Consider the following 20,691-nt stretch of genomic DNA (forward strand, 5'->3'; position numbering starts at 1 on the left):
CAGTGAATCATAAGTGAAATAATCTGTCTGTAAACAATTGTTGGAAAAATGACTTGTGTCATGCACAAAGTACATGTCCTAACCGACTTGCCAAAACTATAGTTTGTTAAACAAGACATGTGTGGAGTGGTTGACAAACGACTTTTAATGACTCCAACATAAGTGTACGTAAACTTCCGACTTCAACTGTATGTACCATTTCAAATTGAAAACCGATTTGCACAGCAGTATCCTTCCCTGGTGGTCTAGTGGTTAGGATTCGGTCATCTCACCGCAGCGGCCTGGGTTCGATTCCCGGTCAGGGAACTTATCCTTTGCGACCTTTTTACTTGTGCAACCTGTCACAAAAATTTTTGTCGGACATCGCACATATGTAGCATTTCAAATTGAGAACCGATTTGCTTTGTGTTATCCTTCCCTGATGGTCTAGTGGTCAGGATTCGGTGCTCTCACCGCCGCGGCCCGGGTTCAATTCCCGGTCAGGGAACTAGTCTTTGTTACTTGTGCAACCTGTTACACTGAATTTAGTAGGTAATCGCACATATGTACCACTTTAATTGCAAACTGATTTCCCCTGCATTATTCTTACCTTGTTTTGTAGTGGTGCACCAGTACCTCCTGCAGCAAAGCACCCCCACAACATGATGCTGCCACCCCTGTGCTTCACGGTTGGGATGGTGTTCTTCGGCTTGCAAGCCTCCACCTTTTGCCTCCAAACATAACAATGGTCATTATGGCCAAATAGTTATATTTTTGTTTCATCAGACCAGAGGACATTTCTCCAAAAAGTAGGATCTTTGTCCACAAACTGCAGTCAGGCTTTTTTATGGCAGTTTTGGAGCAGCAGCTTCTTCCTTGCTGAGCGGCCTTTCAGGTTATGTCGATATAGGACTCGTTTTACTGTGGATGTAGATACTTTTGGACCTGTTTCCTCCAGCATCTTCACAAGGTCCTTTGCTGTTGTTCTGGGATTGATTTGCACTTTTCGCACCAAAGTACGTTCATCTCTAGGAGACAGAACGCGTCTCCTTCCTGAGCGGTATGACGGCTGCGTGGTCACATGGTGTTTTTACTTGCGTACCATTTTTTCTACAGATGAACTCGGTACCTTCAGGCGTTTGGAAATTGCTCCCAAGGATGAACCAGACTTGTGGAGGTCTACAATTGTTTTCTGAGGTCTTGGCTGATTTCTTTTGATTTTCCCATGATGTCAAGCAAAGAGGCACCGAGTTTAAAGGTAGGCCTTGAAATACATCTACAGGTACACCTCCAATTGACTCAAATGATGTCAATTAGCCTATCAGAAGCTTCTAAAGCCATGACATCATTTTCGGGAATTTTCCACGCTGTTTAAAGGCACAGCCAACTTAGTGTATGTAAACCTCTGACCCACTGGATTTGTGATACAGTGAATTATAAGTGAAATAATCTGTCTGTAAACAATTGTTGGAAAAATGACTTGTGTCATGCACAAAGTACATGTCCTAACCGACTTGCCAAAACTATAGTTTGTTAAACAAGACATGTGTGGAGTGGTTGACAAACGACTTTTAATGACTCCAACATAAGTGTACGTAAACTTCCGACTTCAACTGTATGTACCATTTCAAATTGTAAACCGATTTGCACAGAAGTATCCTTCCCTGGTGGTCTAGTGGTTAGGATTCGGCGCTCTCACCGCCGCGGCCCGGGTTCGATTCCCGGTCAGGGAACTTATCATTTGCGACCTTTTTACTTGTGCAACCTGTCACAAAAAATTTGGGCGGACATCGCACATATGTAGCATTTCAAATTGAGAACCGATTTGCTTTGTGTTATCCTTCCCTGATGGTCTAGTGGTTAGGATTCGGTGCTCTCACCGCCGCGGCCCGGGTTCGATTCCCGGTCAGGGAACCAGTCTTTGTTACTTGTGCAACCTGTCACACTGAATTTAGTAGGTAATCGCACATATGTACCACTTTAATTGCAAACTGATTTCCCCTGCATTATCCTTACCTTGTTTTCTAGTGGTGCACCAGTCCCTCCTGCAGCAAAGCACCCCCACAACATGATGCTGCCACCCCTGTGCTTCACGGTTGGGATGGTGTTCTTCGGCTTGCAAGCCTCCACCTTTTGCCTCCAAACATAACAATGGTCATTATAGGCAAATAGTTATATTTTTGTTTCATCAGACCAGAGGACATTTCTCCAAAAAGTAGGATCTTTGTCCACAAACTGCAGTCAGGCTTTTTTATGGCAGTTTTGGAGCAGCAGCTTCTTCCTTGCTGAGCGGCCTTTCAGGTTATGTCGATATAGGACTCGTTTTACTGTGGATGTAGATACTTTTGGACCTGTTTCCTCCAGCATCTTCACAAGGTCCTTTGCTGTTGTTCTGGGATTGATTTGCACTTTTCGCACCAAAGTACGTTCATCTCTAGGAGACAGAACGCGTCTCCTTCCTGAGCGGTATGACGGCTGCGTGGTCACATGGTGTTTTTACTTGCGTACCATTTTTTCTACAGATGAACTCGGTACCTTCAGGCGTTTGGAAATTGCTCCCAAGGATGAACCAGACTTGTGGAGGTCTACAATTGTTTTCTGAGGTCTTGGCTGATTTCTTTTGATTTTCCCATGATGTCAAGCAAAGAGGCACCGAGTTTAAAGGTAGGCCTTGAAATACATCTACAGGTACACCTCCAATTGACTCAAATGATGTCAATTAGCCTATCAGAAGCTTCTAAAGCCATGACATCATTTTCGGGAATTTTCCACGCTGTTTAAAGGCACAGCCAACTTAGTGTATGTAAACCTCTGACCCACTGGATTTGTGATACAGTGAATTATAAGTGAAATAATCTGTCTGTAAACAATTGTTGGAAAAATGACTTGTGTCATGCACAAAGTACATGTCCTAACCGACTTGCCAAAACTATAGTTTGTTAAACAAGACATGTGTGGAGTGGTTGACAAACGACTTTTAATGACTCCAACATAAGTGTACGTAAACTTCCGACTTCAACTGTATGTACCATTTCAAATTGAAAACCGATTTGCAAAGAAGTATCCTTCCCTGGTGGTCTAGTGGTTAGGATTCGGCGCTCTCACCGCCGCGGCCCGGGTTCGATTCCCGGTCAGGGAACTTATCATTTGCGACCTTTTTACTTGTGCAACCTGTCACAAAAAATTTGGGCGGACATCGCACATATGTAGCATTTCAAATTGAGAACCGATTTGCTTTGTGTTATCCTTCCCTGATGGTCTAGTGGTTAGGATTCGGTGCTCTCACCGCCGCGGCCCGGGTTCGATTCCCAGTCAGGGAACTAGTCTTTGTTACTTGTGCAACCTGTCACACTGAATTTAATAGGTAATCGCACATATGTACCACTTTAATTGCAAACTGATTTCCCCTGCATTATCCTTACCTTGTTTTCTAGTGGTGCACCAGTCCCTCCTGCAGCAAAGCACCCCCACAACATGATGCTGCCACCCCTGTGCTTCACTGTTGGGATGGTGTTCTTCGGCTTGCAAGCCTCCACCTTTTGCCTCCAAACATAACAATGGTCATTATAGCCAAATAGTTATATTTTTGTTTCATCAGACCAGAGGACATTTCTCCAAAAAGTAGGATCTTTGTCCACAAACTGCAGTCAGGCTTTTTTATGGCAGTTTTGGAGCAGCAGCTTCTTCCTTGCTGAGCGGCCTTTCAGGTTATGTTGATATAGGACTCGTTGTACTGTGGATGTAGATACTTTTGGACCTGTTTCCTCCAGCATCTTCACAAGGTCCTTTGCTGTTGTTCTGGGATTGATTTGCACTTTTCGCACCAAAGTACGTTCATCTCTAGGAGACAGAACGCGTCTCCTTCCTGAGCGGTATGACGGCTGCGTGGTCACATGGTGTTTTTACTTGCGTACCATTTTTTCTACAGATGAACTCGGTACCTTCAGGTGTTTGGAAATTGCTCCCAAGGATGAACCAGACTTGTGGAGGTCTACAATTGTTTTCTGAGGTCTTGGCTGATTTCTTTTGATTTTCCCATGATGTCAAGCAAAGAGGCACCGAGTTTAAAGGTAGGCCTTGAAATACATCTACAGGTACACCTCCAATTGACTCAAATGATGTCAATTAGCCTATCAGAAGCTTCTAAAGCCATGACATCATTTTCGAGAATTTTCCACGCTGTTTAAAGGCACAGCCAACTTAGTGTATGTAAACCTCTGACCCACTGGATTTGTGATACAGTGAATCATAAGTGAAATAATCTGTCTGTAAACAATTGTTGGAAAAATGACTTGTGTCATGCACAAAGTACATGTCCTAACCGACTTGCCAAAACTATAGTTTGTTAAACAAGACATGTGTGGAGTGGTTGACAAACGACTTTTAATGACTCCAACATAAGTGTACGTAAACTTCCGACTTCAACTGTATGTACCATTTCAAATTGAAAACCGATTTGCACAGCAGTATCCTTCCCTGGTGGTCTAGTGGTTAGGATTCGGTCATCTCACCGCAGCGGCCTGGGTTCGATTCCCGGTCAGGGAACTTATCCTTTGCGACCTTTTTACTTGTGCAACCTGTCACAAAAATTTTTGTCGGACATCGCACATATGTAGCATTTCAAATTGAGAACCGATTTGCTTTGTGTTATCCTTCCCTGATGGTCTAGTGGTCAGGATTCGGTGCTCTCACCGCCGCGGCCCGGGTTCAATTCCCGGTCAGGGAACTAGTCTTTGTTACTTGTGCAACCTGTTACACTGAATTTAGTAGGTAATCGCACATATGTACCACTTTAATTGCAAACTGATTTCCCCTGCATTATTCTTACCTTGTTTTGTAGTGGTGCACCAGTACCTCCTGCAGCAAAGCACCCCCACAACATGATGCTGCCACCCCTGTGCTTCACGGTTGGGATGGTGTTCTTCGGCTTGCAAGCCTCCACCTTTTGCCTCCAAACATAACAATGGTCATTATGGCAAATAGTTATATTTTTGTTTCATCAGACCAGAGGTAATTTCTCCTAAAAGTAGGATCTTTGTCCACAAACTGCAGTCAGGCTTTTTTATGGCAGTTTTGGAGCAGCAGCTTCTTCCTTGCTGAGCGGCCTTTCAGGTTATGTCGATATAGGACTCGTTTTACTGTGGATGTAGATACTTTTGGACCTGTTTCCTCCAGCATCTTCACAAGGTCCTTTGCTGTTGTTCTGGGATTGATTTGCACTTTTCGCACCAAAGTACGTTCATCTCTAGGAGACAGAACGCGTCTCCTTCCTGAGCGGTATGACGGCTGCGTGGTCACATGGTGTTTTTACTTGCGTACCATTTTTTCTACAGATGAACTCGGTACCTTCAGGCGTTTGGAAATTGCTCCCAAGGATGAACCAGACTTGTGGAGGTCTACAATTGTTTTCTGAGGTCTTGGCTGATTTCTTTTGATTTTCCCATGATGTCAAGCAAAGAGGCACCGAGTTTAAAGGTAGGCCTTGAAATACATCTACAGGTACACCTCCAATTGACTCAAATTATGTCAATTAGCCTATCAGAAGCTTCTAAAGCCATGACATCATTTTCGGGAATTTTCCACGCTGTTTAAAGGCAAAGCCAACTTAGTGTATGTAAACCTCTGACCCACTGGATTTGTGATACAGTGAATTATAAGTGAAATAATCTGTCTGTAAACAATTGTTGGAAAAATGACTTGTGTCATGCACAAAGTACATGTCCTAAACGACTTGCCAAAACTATAGTTTGTTAAACAAGACATGTGTGGAGTGGTTGACAAACGACTTTTAATGACTCCAACATAAGTGTACGTAAACTTCCGACTTCAACTGTATGTACCATTTCAAATTGTAAACCGATTTGCACAGAAGTATCCTTCCCTGGTGGTCTAGTGGTTAGGATTCGGCGCTCTCACCGCCGTGGCCCGGGTTCGATTCCCGGTCAGGGAACTTATCATTTGCGACCTTTTTACTTGTGCAACCTGTCACAAAAAATTTGGGCGGACATCGCACATATGTAGCATTTCAAATTGAGAACCGATTTGCTTTGTGTTATCCTTCCCTGATGGTCTAGTGGTTAGGATTCGGTGCTCTCACCGCCGCGGCCCGGGTTCAATTCCCCTGTCAGGGAACTAGTCTTTGTTACTTGTGCAACCTGTTACACTGAATTTAGTAGGTAATCGCACATATGTACCACTTTAATTGCAAACTGATTTCCCCTGCATTATTCTTACCTTGTTTTGTAGTGGTGCACCAGTACCTCCTGCAGCAAAGCACCCCCACAACATGATGCTGCCACCCCTGTGCTTCACGGTTGGGATGGTGTTCTTCGGCTTGCAAGCCTCCACCTTTTGCCTCCAAACATAACAATGGTCATTATGGCCAAATAGTTATATTTTTGTTTCATCAGACCAGAGGTAATTTCCCCTAAAAGTAGGATCTTTGTCCACAAACTGCAGTCAGGCTTTTTTATGGCAGTTTTGGAGCAGCAGCTTCTTCCTTGCTGAGCGGCCTTTCAGGTTATGTCGATATAGGACTCGTTTTACTGTGGATGTAGATACTTTTGGACCTGTTTCCTCCAGCATCTTCACAAGGTCCTTTGCTGTTGTTCTGGGATTGATTTGCACTTTTCGCACCAAAGTACGTTCATCTCTAGGAGACAGAACGCGTCTCCTTCCTGAGCGGTATGACGGCTGCGTGGTCACATGGTGTTTTTACTTGCGTACCATTTTTTCTACAGATGAACTCGGTACCTTCAGGCGTTTGGAAATTGCTCCCAAGGATGAACCAGACTTGTGGAGGTCTACAATTGTTTTCTGAGGTCTTGGCTGATTTCTTTTGATTTTCCCATGATGTCAAGCAAAGAGGCACCGAGTTTAAAGGTAGGCCTTGAAATACATCTACAGGTACACCTCCAATTGACTCAAATTATGTCAATTAGCCTATCAGAAGCTTCTAAAGCCATGACATCATTTTCGGGAATTTTCTACGCTGTTTAAAGGCAAAGCCAACTTAGTGTATGTAAACCTCTGACCCACTGGATTTGTGATACAGTGAATTATAAGTGAAATAATCTGTCTGTAAACAATTGTTGGAAAAATGACTTGTGTCATGCACAAAGTACATGTCCTAAACGACTTGCCAAAACTATAGTTTGTTAAACAAGACATGTGTGGAGTGGTTGACAAACGACTTTTAATGACTCCAACATAAGTGTACGTAAACTTCCGACTTCAACTGTATGTACCATTTCAAATTGTAAACCGATTTGCACAGAAGTATCCTTCCCTGGTGGTCTAGTGGTTAGGATTCGGCGCTCTCACCGGCCCGGGTTCGATTCCCGGTCAGGGAACTTATCATTTGCGACCTTTTTACTTGTGCAACCTGTCACAAAAAATTTGGCCGGACATCGCACATATGTAGCATTTCAAATTGAGAACCGATTTGCTTTGTGTTATCCTTCCCTGATGGTCTAGTGGTTAGGATTCGGTGCTCTCACCGCCGCGGCCCGGGTTCGATTCCCAGTCAGGGAACTAGTCTTTGTTACTTGTGCAACCTGTCACACTGAATTTAATAGGTAATCGCAAATATGTACCACTTTAATTGCAAACTGATTTCCCCTGCATTATCCTTACCTTGTTTTCTAGTGGTGCACCAGTCCCTCCTGCAGCAAAGCACCCCCACAACATGATGCTGCCACCCCTGTGCTTCACTGTTGGGATGGTGTTCTTCGGCTTGCAAGCCTCCACCTTTTGCCTCCAAACATAACAATGGTCATTATAGCCAAATAGTTATATTTTTGTTTCATCAGACCAGAGGACATTTCTCCAAAAAGTAGGATCTTTGTCCACAAACTGCAGTCAGGCTTTTTTATGGCAGTTTTGGAGCAGCAGCTTCTTCCTTGCTGAGCGGCCTTTCAGGTTATGTTGATATAGGACTCGTTTTACTGTGGATGTAGATACTTTTGGACCTGTTTCCTCCAGCATCTTCACAAGGTCCTTTGCTGTTGTTCTGGGATTGATTTGCACTTTTCGCACCAAAGTACGTTCATCTCTAGGAGACAGAACGCGTCTCCTTCCTGAGCGGTATGACGGCTGCGTGGTCACATGGTGTTTTTACTTGCGTACCATTTTTTCTACAGATGAACTCGGTACCTTCAGGCGTTTGGAAATTGCTCCCAAGGATGAACCAGACTTGTGGAGGTCTACAACTGTTTTCTGAGGTCTTGGCTGATTTCTTTTGATTTTCCCATGATGTCAAGCAAAGAGGCACCGAGTTTAAAGGTAGGCCTTGAAATACATCTACAGGTACACCTCCAATTGACTCAAATGATGTCAATTAGCCTATCAGAAGCTTCTAAAGCCATGACATCATTTTCGGGAATTTTCCACGCTGTTTAAAGGCACAGCCAACTTAGTGTATGTAAACCTCTGACCCACTGGATTTGTGATACAGTGAATTATAAGTGAAATAATCTGTCTGTAAACAATTGTTGGAAAAATGACTTGTGTCATGCACAAAGTACATGTCATAACCGACTTGCCAAAACTATAGTTTGTTAAACAAGACATGTGTGGAGTGGTTGACAAACGACTTTTAATGACTCCAACATAAGTGTACGTAAACTTCCGACTTCAACTGTATGTACCATTTCAAATTGTAAACCGATTTGCACAGCAGTATCCTTCCCTGGAGGTCTAGTGGTTAGGATTCGGTGCTTTCACCGCCGCGGCCCGGGTTCGATTCCCGGTCAGGGAACTAATCATTTGCGACCTGTTTACTTGTGCAACCTGTCACAAAAAAATTTGTCGGAATCGCACATATGTAGCATTTCAAATTGTGAACCGATTTGCTTTGGGCTATCCTTCCCTGGTGGTCTAGTGGTTAGGATTCGGCGCTCTCACCGCCGCGGCCGGGGTTCGATTCCCGGTCAGGGAACTAGTCTTTGTTACTTGTGCAACCTGTCACACTGAATTTAGTAGGTAATCGCACATATGTACCACTTTAATTGCAAACTGATTTCCCCTGCATTATCCTTACCTTGTTTTCTAGTGGTGCACCTGTCCCTCCTGCAGCAAAGCACCCCCACAACATGATGCTGCCACCCCTGTGCTTCATGGTTGGGATGGTGTTCTTCGGCTTGCAAACTTCCAAACATAACAATGGTCATTATGGCCAAATAGTTATATTTTTGTTTCATCAGACCAGAGGACATTTCTCCAAAAAGTAGGATCTTTGTCCACAAACTGCAGTCAGGCTTTTTTATGGCAGTTTTGGAGCAGCAGCTTCTTCCTTGCTGAGCGGCCTTTCAGGTTATGTCGATATAGGACTCGTTTTACTGTGGATGTAGATACTTTTGGACCTGTTTCCTCCAGCATCTTCACAAGGTCCTTTGCTGTTGTTCTGGGATTGATTTGCACTTTTCGCACCAAAGTACGTTCATCTCTAGGAGACAGGACGCGTCTCCTTCTTGAGCGGTATGACGGCTGCGTGGTCACATGGTGTTTTTACTTGCGTACCATTTTTTCTACAGATGAACTCGGTACCTTCAGGCGTTTGGAAATTGCTCCCAAGGATGAACCAGACTTGTGGAGGTCTACAACTGTTTTCTGAGGTCTTGGCTGATTTCTTTTGATTTTCCCATGATGTCAAGCAAAGAGGCACCGAGTTTAAAGGTAGGCCTTGAAATACATCTACAGGTACACCTCCAATTGACTCAAATGATGTCAATTAGCCTATCAGAAGCTTCTAAAGCCATGACATCATTTTCGGGAATTTTCCACGCTGTTTAAAGGCACAGCCAACTTAGTGTATGTAAACCTCTGACCCACTGGATTTGTGATACAGTGAATTATAAGTGAAATAATCTGTCTGTAAACAATTGTTGGAAAAATGACTTGTGTCATGCACAAAGTACATGTCATAACCGACTTGCCAAAACTATAGTTTGTTAAACAAGACATGTGTGGAGTGGTTGACAAACGACTTTTAATGACTCCAACATAAGTGTACGTAAACTTCCGACTTCAACTGTATGTACCATTTCAAATTGTAAACCGATTTGCACAGCAGTATCCTTCCCTGGAGGTCTAGTGGTTAGGATTCGGTGCTTTCACCGCTGCGGCCCGGGTTCGATTCCCGGTCAGGGAACTAATCATTTGCGACCTGTTTACTTGTGCAACCTGTCACAAAAAAATTTGTCGGACATCGCACATATGTAGCATTTCAAATTGTGAACCGATTTGCTTTGGGCTATCCTTCCCTGGTGGTCTAGTGGTTAGGATTCGGCGCTCTCACCGCCGCGGCCCGGGTTCGATTCCCAGTCAGGGAACTAGTCTTTGTTACTTGTGCAACCTGTCACACTGAATTTAGTAGGTAATCGCACATATGTACCACTTTAATTGCAAACTGATTTCCCCTGCATTATCCTTACCTTGTTTTCTAGTGGTGCACCTGTCCCTCCTGCAGCAAAGCACCCCCACAACATGATGCTGCCACCCCTGTGCTTCATGGTTGGGATGGTGTTCTTCGGCTTGCAAACTTCCAAACATAACAATGGTCATTATGGCCAAATAGTTATATTTTTGTTTCATCAGACCAGAGGACATTTCTCCAAAAAGTAGGATCTTTGTCCACAAACTGCAGTCAGGCTTTTTTATGGCAGTTTTGGAGCAGCAGCTTCTTCCTTGCTGAGCGGCCTTTCAGGTTATGTCGATATAGGACTCGTTTTACTGTGGATGTAGATACTTTTGGACCTGTTTCCTCCAGCATCTTCACAAGGTCCTTTGCTGTTGTTCTGGGATTGATTTGCACTTTTCGCACCAAAGTACGTTCATCTCTAGGAGACAGGACGCGTCTCCTTCTTGAGCGGTATGACGGCTGCGTGGTCACATGGTGTTTTTACTTGCGTACCATTTTTTCTACAGATGAACTCGGTACCTTCAGGCGTTTGGAAATTGCTCCCAAGGATGAACCAGACTTGTGGAGGTCTACAATTGTTTTCTGAGGTCTTGGCTGATTTCTTTTGATTTTCCCATGATGTCAAGCAAAGAGGCACCGAGTTTAAAGGTAGGCCTTGAAATACATCTACAGGTACACCTCCAATTGACTCAAATTATTTCAATTAGCCTATCAGAAGCTTCTAAAGCCATGACATCATTTTCGGGAATTTTCCACGCTGTTTAAAGGCACAGCCAACTTAGTGTATGTAAACCTCTGACCCACTGGATTTGTGATACAGTGAATTATAAGTGAAATAATCTGTCTGTAAACAATTGTTGGAAAAATGACTTGTGTCATGCACAAAGTACATGTCATAACCGACTTGCCAAAACTATAGTTTGTTAAACAAGACGTGTGGAGTGGTTGACAAACGACTTTTAATGACTCCAACATAAGTGTACGTAAACTTCCGACTTCAACTGTATGTACCATTTCAAATTGTAAACCGATTTGCACAGCAGTATCCTTCCCTGGAGGTCTAGTGGTTAGGATTCGGTGCTTTCACCGCCGCGGCCCGGGTTCGATTCCCGGTCAGGGAACTAATCATTTGCGACCTGTTTACTTGTGCAACCTGTCACAAAAAAATTTGTCGGACATCGCACATATGTAGCATTTCAAATTGTGAACCGATTTGCTTTGGGCTATCCTTCCCTGGTGGTCTAGTGGTTAGGATTCGGCGCTCTCACCGCCGCGGCCCGGGTTCGATTCCCGGTCAGGGAACTAGTCTTTGTTACTTGTGCAACCTGTCACACTGAATTTAGTAGGTAATCGCACATATGTACCACTTTAATTGCAAACTGATTTCCCCTGCATTATCCTTACCTTGTTTTCTAGTGGTGCACCTGTCCCTCCTGCAGCAAAGCACCCCCACAACATGATGCTGCCACCCCTGTGCTTCACGGTTGGGATGGTGTTCTTCGGCTTGCAAGCCTCCACCTTTTGCCTCCAAACATAACAATGGTCATTATGGCCAAATAGTTATATTTTTGTTTCATCAGACCAGAGGACATTTCTCAAAAAAGTAGGATCTTTGTCCACAAACTGCAGTCAGGCTTTTTTATGGCAGTTTTGGAGCAGCAGCTTCTTCCTTGCTGAGCGGCCTTTCAGGTTATGTCGATATAGGACTCGTTTTACTGTGGATGTAGATACTTTTGGACCTGTTTCCTCCAGCATCTTCACAAGGTCCTTTGCTGTTGTTCTGGGATTGATTTGCACTTTTCGCACCAAAGTACGTTCATCTCTAGGAGACAGAACGCGTCTCCTTCCTGAGCGGTATGACGGCTGCGTGGTCACATGGTGTTTTTACTTGCGTACCATTTTTTCTACAGATGAACTCGGTACCTTCAGGCGTTTGGAAATTGCTCCCAAGGATGAACCAGACTTGTGGAGGTCTACAATTGTTTTCTGAGGTCTTGGCTGATTTCTTTTGATTTTCCCATGATGTCAAGCAAAGAGGCACCGAGTTTAAAGGTAGGCCTTGAAATACATCTACAGGTACACCTCCAATTGACTCAAATTATGTCAATTAGCCTATCAGAAGCTTCTAAAGCCATGACATCATTTTCGGGAATTTTCCACGCTGTTTAAAGGCAAAGCCAACTTAGTGTATGTAAACCTCTGACCCACTGGATTTGTGATACAGTGAATTATAAGTGAAATAATCTGTCTGTAAACAATTGTTGGAAAAATGACTTGTGTCATGCACAAAGTACATGTCCTAAACGACTTGCCAAAACTATAGTTTGTTAAACAAGACATGTGTGGAGTGGTTGACAAACGACTTTTAATGACTCCAACATAAGTGTACGTAAACTTCCGACTTCAACTGTATGTACCATTTCAAATTGTAAACCGATTTGCACAGAAGTATCCTTCCCTGGTGGTCTAGTGGTTAGGATTCGGCGCTCTCACCGCCGCGGCCCGGGTTCGATTCCCGGTCAGGGAACTTATCATTTGCGACCTTTTTACTTGTGCAACCTGTCACAAAAAATTTGGGCGGACATCGCACATATGTAGCATTTCAAATTGAGAACCGATTTGCTTTGTGTTATCCTTCCCTGATGGTCTAGTGGTTAGGATTCGGTGCTCTCACCGCCGCGGCCCGGGTTCGATTCCCAGTCAGGGAACTAGTCTTTGTTACTTGTGCAACCTGTCACACTGAATTTAATAGGTAATCGCAAATATGTACCACTTTAATTGCAAACTGATTTCCCCTGCATTATCCTTACCTTGTTTTCTAGTGGTGCACCTGTCCCTCCTGCAGCAAAGCACCCCCACAACATGATGCTGCCACCCCTGTGCTTCATGGTTGGGATGGTGTTCTTCGGCTTGCAAACTTCCAAACATAACAATGGTCATTATGGCCAAATAGTTATATTTTTGTTTCATCAGACCAGAGGACATTTCTCCAAAAAGTAGGATCTTTGTCCACAAACTGCAGTCAGGCTTTTTTATGGCAGTTTTGGAGCAGCAGCTTCTTCCTTGCTGAGCGGCCTTTCAGGTTATGTCGATATAGGACTCGTTTTACTGTGGATGTAGATACTTTTGGACCTGTTTCCTCCAGCATCTTCACAAGGTCCTTTGCTGTTGTTCTGGGATTGATTTGCACTTTTCGCACCAAAGTACGTTCATCTCTAGGAGACAGGACGCGTCTCCTTCTTGAGCGGTATGACGGCTGCGTGGTCACATGGTGTTTTTACTTGCGTACCATTTTTTCTACAGATGAACTCGGTACCTTCAGGCGTTTGGAAATTGCTCCCAAGGATGAACCAGACTTGTGGAGGTCTACAATTGTTTTCTGAGGTCTTGGCTGATTTCTTTTGATTTTCCCATGATGTCAAGCAAAGAGGCACCGAGTTTAAAGGTAGGCCTTGAAATACATCTACAGGTACACCTCCAATTGACTCAAATTATTTCAATTAGCCTATCAGAAGCTTCTAAAGCCATGACATCATTTTCGGGAATTTTCCACGCTGTTTAAAGGCACAGCCAACTTAGTGTATGTAAACCTCTGACCCACTGGATTTGTGATACAGTGAATTATAAGTGAAATAATCTGTCTGTAAACAATTGTTGGAAAAATGACTTGTGTCATGCACAAAGTACATGTCATAACCGACTTGCCAAAACTATAGTTTGTTAAACAAGACGTGTGGAGTGGTTGACAAACGACTTTTAATGACTCCAACATAAGTGTACGTAAACTTCCGACTTCAACTGTATGTACCATTTCAAATTGTAAACCGATTTGCACAGCAGTATCCTTCCCTGGAGGTCTAGTGGTTAGGATTCGGTGCTTTCACCGCCGCGGCCCGGGTTCGATTCCCGGTCAGGGAACTAATCATTTGCGACCTGTTTACTTGTGCAACCTGTCACAAAAAAATTTGTCGGACATCGCACATATGTAGCATTTCAAATTGTGAACCGATTTGCTTTGGGCTATCCTTCCCTGGTGGTCTAGTGGTTAGGATTCGGCGCTCTCACCGCCGCGGCCCGGGTTCGATTCCCGGTCAGGGAACTAGTCTTTGTTACTTGTGCAACCTGTCACACTGAATTTAGTAGGTAATCGCACATATGTACCACTTTAATTGCAAACTGATTTCCCCTGCATTATCCTTACCTTGTTTTCTAGTGGTGCACCTGTCCCTCCTGCAGCAAAGCACCCCCACAACATGATGCTGCCACCCCTGTGCTTCACGGTTGGGATGGTGTTCTTCGGCTTGCAAGCCTCCACCTTTTGCCTCCAAACATAACAATGGTCATTATGGCCAAATAGTTATATTTTTGTTTCATCAGACCAGAGGACATTTCTCAAAAAAGTAGGATCTTTGTCCACAAACTGCAGTCAGGCTTTTTTATGGCAGTTTTGGAGCAGCAGCTTCTTCCTTGCTGAGCGGCCTTTCAGGTTATGTCGATATAGGACTCGTTTTACTGTGGATGTAGATACTTTTGGACCTGTTTCCTCCAGCATCTTCACAAGGTCCTTTGCTGTTGTTCTGGGATTGATTTGCACTTTTCGCACCAAAGTACGTTCATCTCTAGGAGACAGAACGCGTCTCCTTCCTGAGCGGTATGACGGCTGCGTGGTCACATGGTGTTTTTACTTGCGTACCATTTTTTCTACAGATGAACTCGGTACCTTCAGGCGTTTGGAAATTGCTCCCAAGGATGAACCAGACTTGTGGAGGTCTACAATTGTTTTCTGAGGTCTTGGCTGATTTCTTTTGATTTTCCCATGATGTCAAGCAAAGAGGCACCGAGTTTAAAGGTAGGCCTTGAAATACATCTACAGGTACACCTCCAATTGACTCAAATTATGTCAATTAGCCTATCAGAAGCTTCTAAAGCCATGACATCATTTTCGGGAATTTTCCACGCTGTTTAAAGGCAAAGCCAACTTAGTGTATGTAAACCTCTGACCCACTGGATTTGTGATACAGTGAATTATAAGTGAAATAATCTGTCTGTAAACAATTGTTGGAAAAATGACTTGTGTCATGCACAAAGTACATGTCCTAAACGACTTGCCAAAACTATAGTTTGTTAAACAAGACATGTGTGGAGTGGTTGACAAACGACTTTTAATGACTCCAACATAAGTGTACGTAAACTTCCGACTTCAACTGTATGTACCATTTCAAATTGTAAACCGATTTGCACAGAAGTATCCTTCCCTGGTGGTCTAGTGGTTAGGATTCGGCGCTCTCACCGCCGCGGCCCGGGTTCGATTCCCGGTCAGGGAACTTATCATTTGCGACCTTTTTACTTGTGCAACCTGTCACAAAAAATTTGGGCGGACATCGCACATATGTAGCATTTCAAATTGAGAACCGATTTGCTTTGTGTTATCCTTCCCTGATGGTCTAGTGGTTAGGATTCGGTGCTCTCACCGCCGCGGCCCGGGTTCGATTCCCAGTCAGGGAACTAGTCTTTGTTACTTGTGCAACCTGTCACACTGAATTTAATAGGTAATCGCAAATATGTACCACTTTAATTGCAAACTGATTTCCCCTGCATTATTCTTACCTTGTTTTGTAGTGGTGCACCAGTACCTCCTGCAGCAAAGCACCCCCACAACATGATGCTGCCACCCCTGTGCTTCACGGTTGGGATGGTGTTCTTCGGCTTGCAAGCCTCCACCTTTTGCCTCCAAACATAACAATGGTCATTATGGCCAAATAGTTATATTTTTGTTTCATCAGACCAGAGGTAATTTCCCCTAAAAGTAGGATCTTTGTCCACAAACTGCAGTCAGGCTTTTTTATGGCAGTTTTGGAGCAGCAGCTTCTTCCTTGCTGAGCGGCCTTTCAGGTTATGTCGATATAGGACTCGTTTTACTGTGGATGTAGATACTTTTGGACCTGTTTCCTCCAGCATCTTCACAAGGTCCTTTGCTGTTGTTCTGGGATTGATTTGCACTTTTCGCACCAAAGTACGTTCATCTCTAGGAGACAGAACGCGTCTCCTTCCTGAGCGGTATGACGGCTGCGTGGTCACATGGTGTTTTTACTTGCGTACCATTTTTTCTACAGATGAACTCGGTACCTTCAGGCGTTTGGAAATTGCTCCCAAGGATGAACCAGACTTGTGGAGGTCTACAATTGTTTTCTGAGGTCTTGGCTGATTTCTTTTGATTTTCCCATGATGTCAAGCAAAGAGGCACCGAGTTTAAAGGTAGGCCTTGAAATACATCTACAGGTACACCTCCAATTGACTCAAATTATGTCAATTAGCCTATCAGAAGCTTCTAAAGCCATGACATCATTTTCGGGAATTTTCCACGCTGTTTAAAGGCAAAGCCAACTTAGTGTATGTAAACCTCTGACCCACTGGATTTGTGATACAGTGAATTATAAGTGAAATAATCTGTCTGTAAACAATTGTTGGAAAAATGACTTGTGTCATGCACAAAGTACATGTCCTAAACGACTTGCCAAAACTATAGTTTGTTAAACAAGACATGTGTGGAGTGGTTGACAAACGACTTTTAATGACTCCAACATAAGTGTACGTAAACTTCCGACTTCAACTGTATGTACCATTTCAAATTGTAAACCGATTTGCACAGAAGTATCCTTCCCTGGTGGTCTAGTGGTTAGGATTCGGCGCTCTCACCGCCGCGGCCCGGGTTCGATTCCCGGTCAGGGAACTTATCATTTGCGACCTTTTTACTTGTGCAACCTGTCACAAAAAATTTGGGCGGACATCGCACATATGTAGCATTTCAAATTGAGAACCGATTTGCTTTGTGTTATCCTTCCCTGATGGTCTAGTGGTTAGGATTCGGTGCTCTCACCGCCGCGGCCCGGGTTCGATTCCCAGTCAGGGAACTAGTCTTTGTTACTTGTGCAACCTGTCACACTGAATTTAATAGGTAATCGCAAATATGTACCACTTTAATTGCAAACTGATTTCCCCTGCATTATCCTTACCTTGTTTTCTAGTGGTGCACCAGTCCCTCCTGCAGCAAAGCACCCCCACAACATGATGCTGCCACCCCTGTGCTTCACTGTTGGGATGGTGTTCTTCGGCTTGCAAGCCTCCACCTTTTGCCTCCAAACATAACAATGGTCATTATAGCCAAATAGTTATATTTTTGTTTCATCAGACCAGAGGACATTTCTCCAAAAAGTAGGATCTTTGTCCACAAACTGCAGTCAGGCTTTTTTATGGCAGTTTTGGAGCAGCAGCTTCTTCCTTGCTGAGCGGCCTTTCAGGTTATGTTGATATAGGACTCGTTTTACTGTGGATGTAGATACTTTTGGACCTGTTTCCTCCAGCATCTTCACAAGGTCCTTTGCTGTTGTTCTGGGATTGATTTGCACTTTTCGCACCAAAGTACGTTCATCTCTAGGAGACAGAACGCGTCTCCTTCCTGAGCGGTATGACGGCTGCGTGGTCACATGGTGTTTTTACTTGCGTACCATTTTTTCTACAGATGAACTCGGTACCTTCAGGCGTTTGGAAATTGCTCCCAAGGATGAACCAGACTTGTGGAGGTCTACAACTGTTTTCTGAGGTCTTGGCTGATTTCTTTTGATTTTCCCATGATGTCAAGCAAAGAGGCACCGAGTTTAAAGGTAGGCCTTGAAATACATCTACAGGTAGACCTCCAATTGACTCAAATGATGTCAATTAGCCTATCAGAAGCTTCTAAAGCCATGACATCATTTTCGGGAATTTTCCACGCTGTTTAAAGGCACAGCCAACTTAGTGTATGTAAACCTCTGACCCACTGGATTTGTGATACAGTGAATTATAAGTGAAATAATCTGTCTGTAAACAATTGTTGGAAAAATGACTTGTGTCATGCACAAAGTACATGTCCTAAACGACTTGCCAAAACTATAGTTTGTTAAACAAGACATGTGTGGAGTGGTTGACAAACGACTTTTAATGACTCCAACATAAGTGTACGTAAACTTCCGACTTCAACTGTATGTACCATTTCAAATTGTAAACCGATTTGCACAGAAGTATCCTTCCCTGGTGGTCTAGTGGTTAGGATTCGGTGATCTCACTGCAGCGGCCTGGGTTCGATTCCCGGTCAGGGAAGTTATCCTTTGCGACCTTTTTACTTGTGCAACCTGTCACAAAAATTTTTGTCGGACATCGCACATATGTAGCATTTCAAATTGAGAACCGATTTGCTTTGTGTTATCCTTCCCTGATGGTCTAGTGGTTAGGATTCGGTGCTCTCACCGCCGCGGCCCGGGTTCAATTCCCGGTCAGGGAACTAGTCTTTGTTACTTGTGCAACCTGTTACACTGAATTTAGTAGGTAATCGCACATATGTACCACTTTAATTGCAAACTGATTTCCCCTGCATTATTCTTACCTTGTTTTGTAGTGGTGCACCAGTACCTCCTGCAGCAAAGCACCCCCACAACATGATGCTGCCACCCCTGTGCTTCACGGTTGGGATGGTGTTCTTCGGCTTGCAAGCCTCCACCTTTTGCCTCCAAACATAACAATGGTCATTATGGCCAAATAGTTATATTTTTGTTTCATCAGACCAGAGGTAATTTCCCCTAAAAGTAGGATCTTTGTCCACAAACTGCAGTCAGGCTTTTTTATGGCAGTTTTGGAGCAGCAGCTTCTTCCTTGCTGAGCGGCCTTTCAGGTTATGTCGATATAGGACTCGTTTTACTGTGGATGTAGATACTTTTGGACCTGTTTCCTCCAGCATCTTCACAAGGTCCTTTGCTGTTGTTCTGGGATTGATTTGCACTTTTCGCACCAAAGTACGTTCATCTCTAGGAGACAGAACGCGTCTCCTTCCTGAGCGGTATGACGGCTGCGTGGTCACATGGTGTTTTTACTTGCGTACCATTTTTTCTACAGATGAACTCGGTACCTTCAGGCGTTTGGAAATTGCTCCCAAGGATGAACCAGACTTGTGGAGGTCTACAATTGTTTTCTGAGGTCTTGGCTGATTTCTTTTGATTTTCCCATGATGTCAAGCAAAGAGGCACCGAGTTTAAAGGTAGGCCTTGAAATACATCTACAGGTACACCTCCAATTGACTCAAATTATGTCAATTAGCCTATCAGAAGCTTCTAAAGCCATGACATCATTTTCGGGAATTTTCCACGCTGTTTAAAGGCAAAGCCAACTTAGTGTATGTAAACCTCTGACCCACTGGATTTGTGATACAGTGAATTATAAGTGAAATAATCTGTCTGTAAACAATTGTTGGAAAAATGACTTGTGTCATGCACAAAGTACATGTCCTAAACGACTTGCCAAAACTATAGTTTGTTAAACAAGACATGTGTGGAGTGGTTGACAAACGACTTTTAATGACTCCAACATAAGTGTACGTAAACTTCCGACTTCAACTGTATGTACCATTTCAAATTGTAAACCGATTTGCACAGAAGTATCCTTCCCTGGTGGTCTAGTGGTTAGGATTCGGCGCTCTCACCGCCGCGGCCCGGGTTCGATTCCCGGTCAGGGAACTTATCATTTGCGACCTTTTTACTTGTGCAACCTGTCACAAAAAATTTGGGCGGACATCGCACATATGTAGCATTTCAAATTGAGAACCGATTTGCTTTGTGTTATCCTTCCCTGATGGTCTAGTGGTTAGGATTCGGTGCTCTCACCGCCGCGGCCCGGGTTCGATTCCCAGTCAGGGAACTAGTCTTTGTTACTTGTGCAACCTGTCACACTGAATTTAATAGGTAATCGCAAATATGTACCACTTTAATTGCAAACTGATTTCCCCTGCATTATCCTTACCTTGTTTTCTAGTGGTGCACCAGTCCCTCCTGCAGCAAAGCACCCCCACAACATGATGCTGCCACCCCTGTGCTTCACTGTTGGGATGGTGTTCTTCGGCTTGCAAGCCTCCACCTTTTGCCTCCAAACATAACAATGGTCATTATAGCCAAATAGTTATATTTTTGTTTCATCAGACCAGAGGACATTTCTCCAAAAAGTAGGATCTTTGTCCACAAACTGCAGTCAGGCTTTTTTATGGCAGTTTTGGAGCAGCAGCTTCTTCCTTGCTGAGCGGCCTTTCAGGTTATGTTGATATAGGACTCGTTTTACTGTGGATGTAGATACTTTTGGACCTGTTTCCTCCAGCATCTTCACAAGGTCCTTTGCTGTTGTTCTGGGATTGATTTGCACTTTTCGCACCAAAGTACGTTCATCTCTAGGAGACAGAACGCGTCTCCTTCCTGAGCGGTATGACGGCTGCGTGG

The 20,691-nt window shown here is 43.9% G+C and overlaps 26 non-coding genes across 26 annotated transcripts; all 26 read left to right on the forward strand.

Moving 5' to 3' along the window:
* Positions 1-415: 415 nt before the first annotated feature.
* Positions 416-487, forward strand: trnae-cuc (transfer RNA glutamic acid (anticodon CUC)). The gene has a single exon. It is a non-coding gene; the product is annotated as a tRNA-Glu (tRNA).
* A 1,153-nt stretch (positions 488-1,640) lies between these two features.
* trnae-cuc (transfer RNA glutamic acid (anticodon CUC)) lies at positions 1,641-1,712 on the forward strand. Its single transcript has one exon. It is a non-coding gene; the product is annotated as a tRNA-Glu (tRNA).
* A 109-nt stretch (positions 1,713-1,821) lies between these two features.
* trnae-cuc (transfer RNA glutamic acid (anticodon CUC)) lies at positions 1,822-1,893 on the forward strand. The gene has a single exon. It is a non-coding gene; the product is annotated as a tRNA-Glu (tRNA).
* Positions 1,894-3,046: 1,153 nt separating this feature from the next.
* Positions 3,047-3,118, forward strand: trnae-cuc (transfer RNA glutamic acid (anticodon CUC)). The gene has a single exon. It is a non-coding gene; the product is annotated as a tRNA-Glu (tRNA).
* Positions 3,119-3,227: 109 nt separating this feature from the next.
* On the forward strand, positions 3,228-3,299 carry trnae-cuc (transfer RNA glutamic acid (anticodon CUC)). Its single transcript has one exon. It is a non-coding gene; the product is annotated as a tRNA-Glu (tRNA).
* A 1,334-nt stretch (positions 3,300-4,633) lies between these two features.
* On the forward strand, positions 4,634-4,705 carry trnae-cuc (transfer RNA glutamic acid (anticodon CUC)). Its single transcript has one exon. It is a non-coding gene; the product is annotated as a tRNA-Glu (tRNA).
* A 1,152-nt stretch (positions 4,706-5,857) lies between these two features.
* Positions 5,858-5,929, forward strand: trnae-cuc (transfer RNA glutamic acid (anticodon CUC)). Its single transcript has one exon. It is a non-coding gene; the product is annotated as a tRNA-Glu (tRNA).
* Positions 5,930-6,038: 109 nt separating this feature from the next.
* Positions 6,039-6,111, forward strand: trnae-cuc (transfer RNA glutamic acid (anticodon CUC)). Its single transcript has one exon. It is a non-coding gene; the product is annotated as a tRNA-Glu (tRNA).
* A 1,329-nt stretch (positions 6,112-7,440) lies between these two features.
* trnae-cuc (transfer RNA glutamic acid (anticodon CUC)) lies at positions 7,441-7,512 on the forward strand. The gene has a single exon. It is a non-coding gene; the product is annotated as a tRNA-Glu (tRNA).
* A 1,153-nt stretch (positions 7,513-8,665) lies between these two features.
* On the forward strand, positions 8,666-8,737 carry trnae-uuc (transfer RNA glutamic acid (anticodon UUC)). The gene has a single exon. It is a non-coding gene; the product is annotated as a tRNA-Glu (tRNA).
* Positions 8,738-8,845: 108 nt separating this feature from the next.
* Positions 8,846-8,917, forward strand: trnae-cuc (transfer RNA glutamic acid (anticodon CUC)). The gene has a single exon. It is a non-coding gene; the product is annotated as a tRNA-Glu (tRNA).
* A 1,140-nt stretch (positions 8,918-10,057) lies between these two features.
* On the forward strand, positions 10,058-10,129 carry trnae-uuc (transfer RNA glutamic acid (anticodon UUC)). Its single transcript has one exon. It is a non-coding gene; the product is annotated as a tRNA-Glu (tRNA).
* Positions 10,130-10,238: 109 nt separating this feature from the next.
* On the forward strand, positions 10,239-10,310 carry trnae-cuc (transfer RNA glutamic acid (anticodon CUC)). Its single transcript has one exon. It is a non-coding gene; the product is annotated as a tRNA-Glu (tRNA).
* A 1,138-nt stretch (positions 10,311-11,448) lies between these two features.
* trnae-uuc (transfer RNA glutamic acid (anticodon UUC)) lies at positions 11,449-11,520 on the forward strand. Its single transcript has one exon. It is a non-coding gene; the product is annotated as a tRNA-Glu (tRNA).
* A 109-nt stretch (positions 11,521-11,629) lies between these two features.
* On the forward strand, positions 11,630-11,701 carry trnae-cuc (transfer RNA glutamic acid (anticodon CUC)). Its single transcript has one exon. It is a non-coding gene; the product is annotated as a tRNA-Glu (tRNA).
* A 1,153-nt stretch (positions 11,702-12,854) lies between these two features.
* Positions 12,855-12,926, forward strand: trnae-cuc (transfer RNA glutamic acid (anticodon CUC)). The gene has a single exon. It is a non-coding gene; the product is annotated as a tRNA-Glu (tRNA).
* Positions 12,927-13,035: 109 nt separating this feature from the next.
* trnae-cuc (transfer RNA glutamic acid (anticodon CUC)) lies at positions 13,036-13,107 on the forward strand. The gene has a single exon. It is a non-coding gene; the product is annotated as a tRNA-Glu (tRNA).
* A 1,138-nt stretch (positions 13,108-14,245) lies between these two features.
* On the forward strand, positions 14,246-14,317 carry trnae-uuc (transfer RNA glutamic acid (anticodon UUC)). Its single transcript has one exon. It is a non-coding gene; the product is annotated as a tRNA-Glu (tRNA).
* A 109-nt stretch (positions 14,318-14,426) lies between these two features.
* On the forward strand, positions 14,427-14,498 carry trnae-cuc (transfer RNA glutamic acid (anticodon CUC)). The gene has a single exon. It is a non-coding gene; the product is annotated as a tRNA-Glu (tRNA).
* Positions 14,499-15,651: 1,153 nt separating this feature from the next.
* On the forward strand, positions 15,652-15,723 carry trnae-cuc (transfer RNA glutamic acid (anticodon CUC)). Its single transcript has one exon. It is a non-coding gene; the product is annotated as a tRNA-Glu (tRNA).
* A 109-nt stretch (positions 15,724-15,832) lies between these two features.
* Positions 15,833-15,904, forward strand: trnae-cuc (transfer RNA glutamic acid (anticodon CUC)). Its single transcript has one exon. It is a non-coding gene; the product is annotated as a tRNA-Glu (tRNA).
* A 1,153-nt stretch (positions 15,905-17,057) lies between these two features.
* Positions 17,058-17,129, forward strand: trnae-cuc (transfer RNA glutamic acid (anticodon CUC)). The gene has a single exon. It is a non-coding gene; the product is annotated as a tRNA-Glu (tRNA).
* A 109-nt stretch (positions 17,130-17,238) lies between these two features.
* trnae-cuc (transfer RNA glutamic acid (anticodon CUC)) lies at positions 17,239-17,310 on the forward strand. Its single transcript has one exon. It is a non-coding gene; the product is annotated as a tRNA-Glu (tRNA).
* Positions 17,311-18,644: 1,334 nt separating this feature from the next.
* Positions 18,645-18,716, forward strand: trnae-cuc (transfer RNA glutamic acid (anticodon CUC)). The gene has a single exon. It is a non-coding gene; the product is annotated as a tRNA-Glu (tRNA).
* Positions 18,717-19,869: 1,153 nt separating this feature from the next.
* trnae-cuc (transfer RNA glutamic acid (anticodon CUC)) lies at positions 19,870-19,941 on the forward strand. Its single transcript has one exon. It is a non-coding gene; the product is annotated as a tRNA-Glu (tRNA).
* A 109-nt stretch (positions 19,942-20,050) lies between these two features.
* Positions 20,051-20,122, forward strand: trnae-cuc (transfer RNA glutamic acid (anticodon CUC)). The gene has a single exon. It is a non-coding gene; the product is annotated as a tRNA-Glu (tRNA).
* Positions 20,123-20,691: the final 569 nt, after the last annotated feature.

The sequence above is a fragment of the Salmo salar genome, chromosome 04 (genome assembly GCF_965601325.2).
Source record: "Salmo salar chromosome 04, fSalSal1, whole genome shotgun sequence".
NCBI lineage: Eukaryota > Metazoa > Chordata > Actinopteri > Salmoniformes > Salmonidae > Salmo > Salmo salar.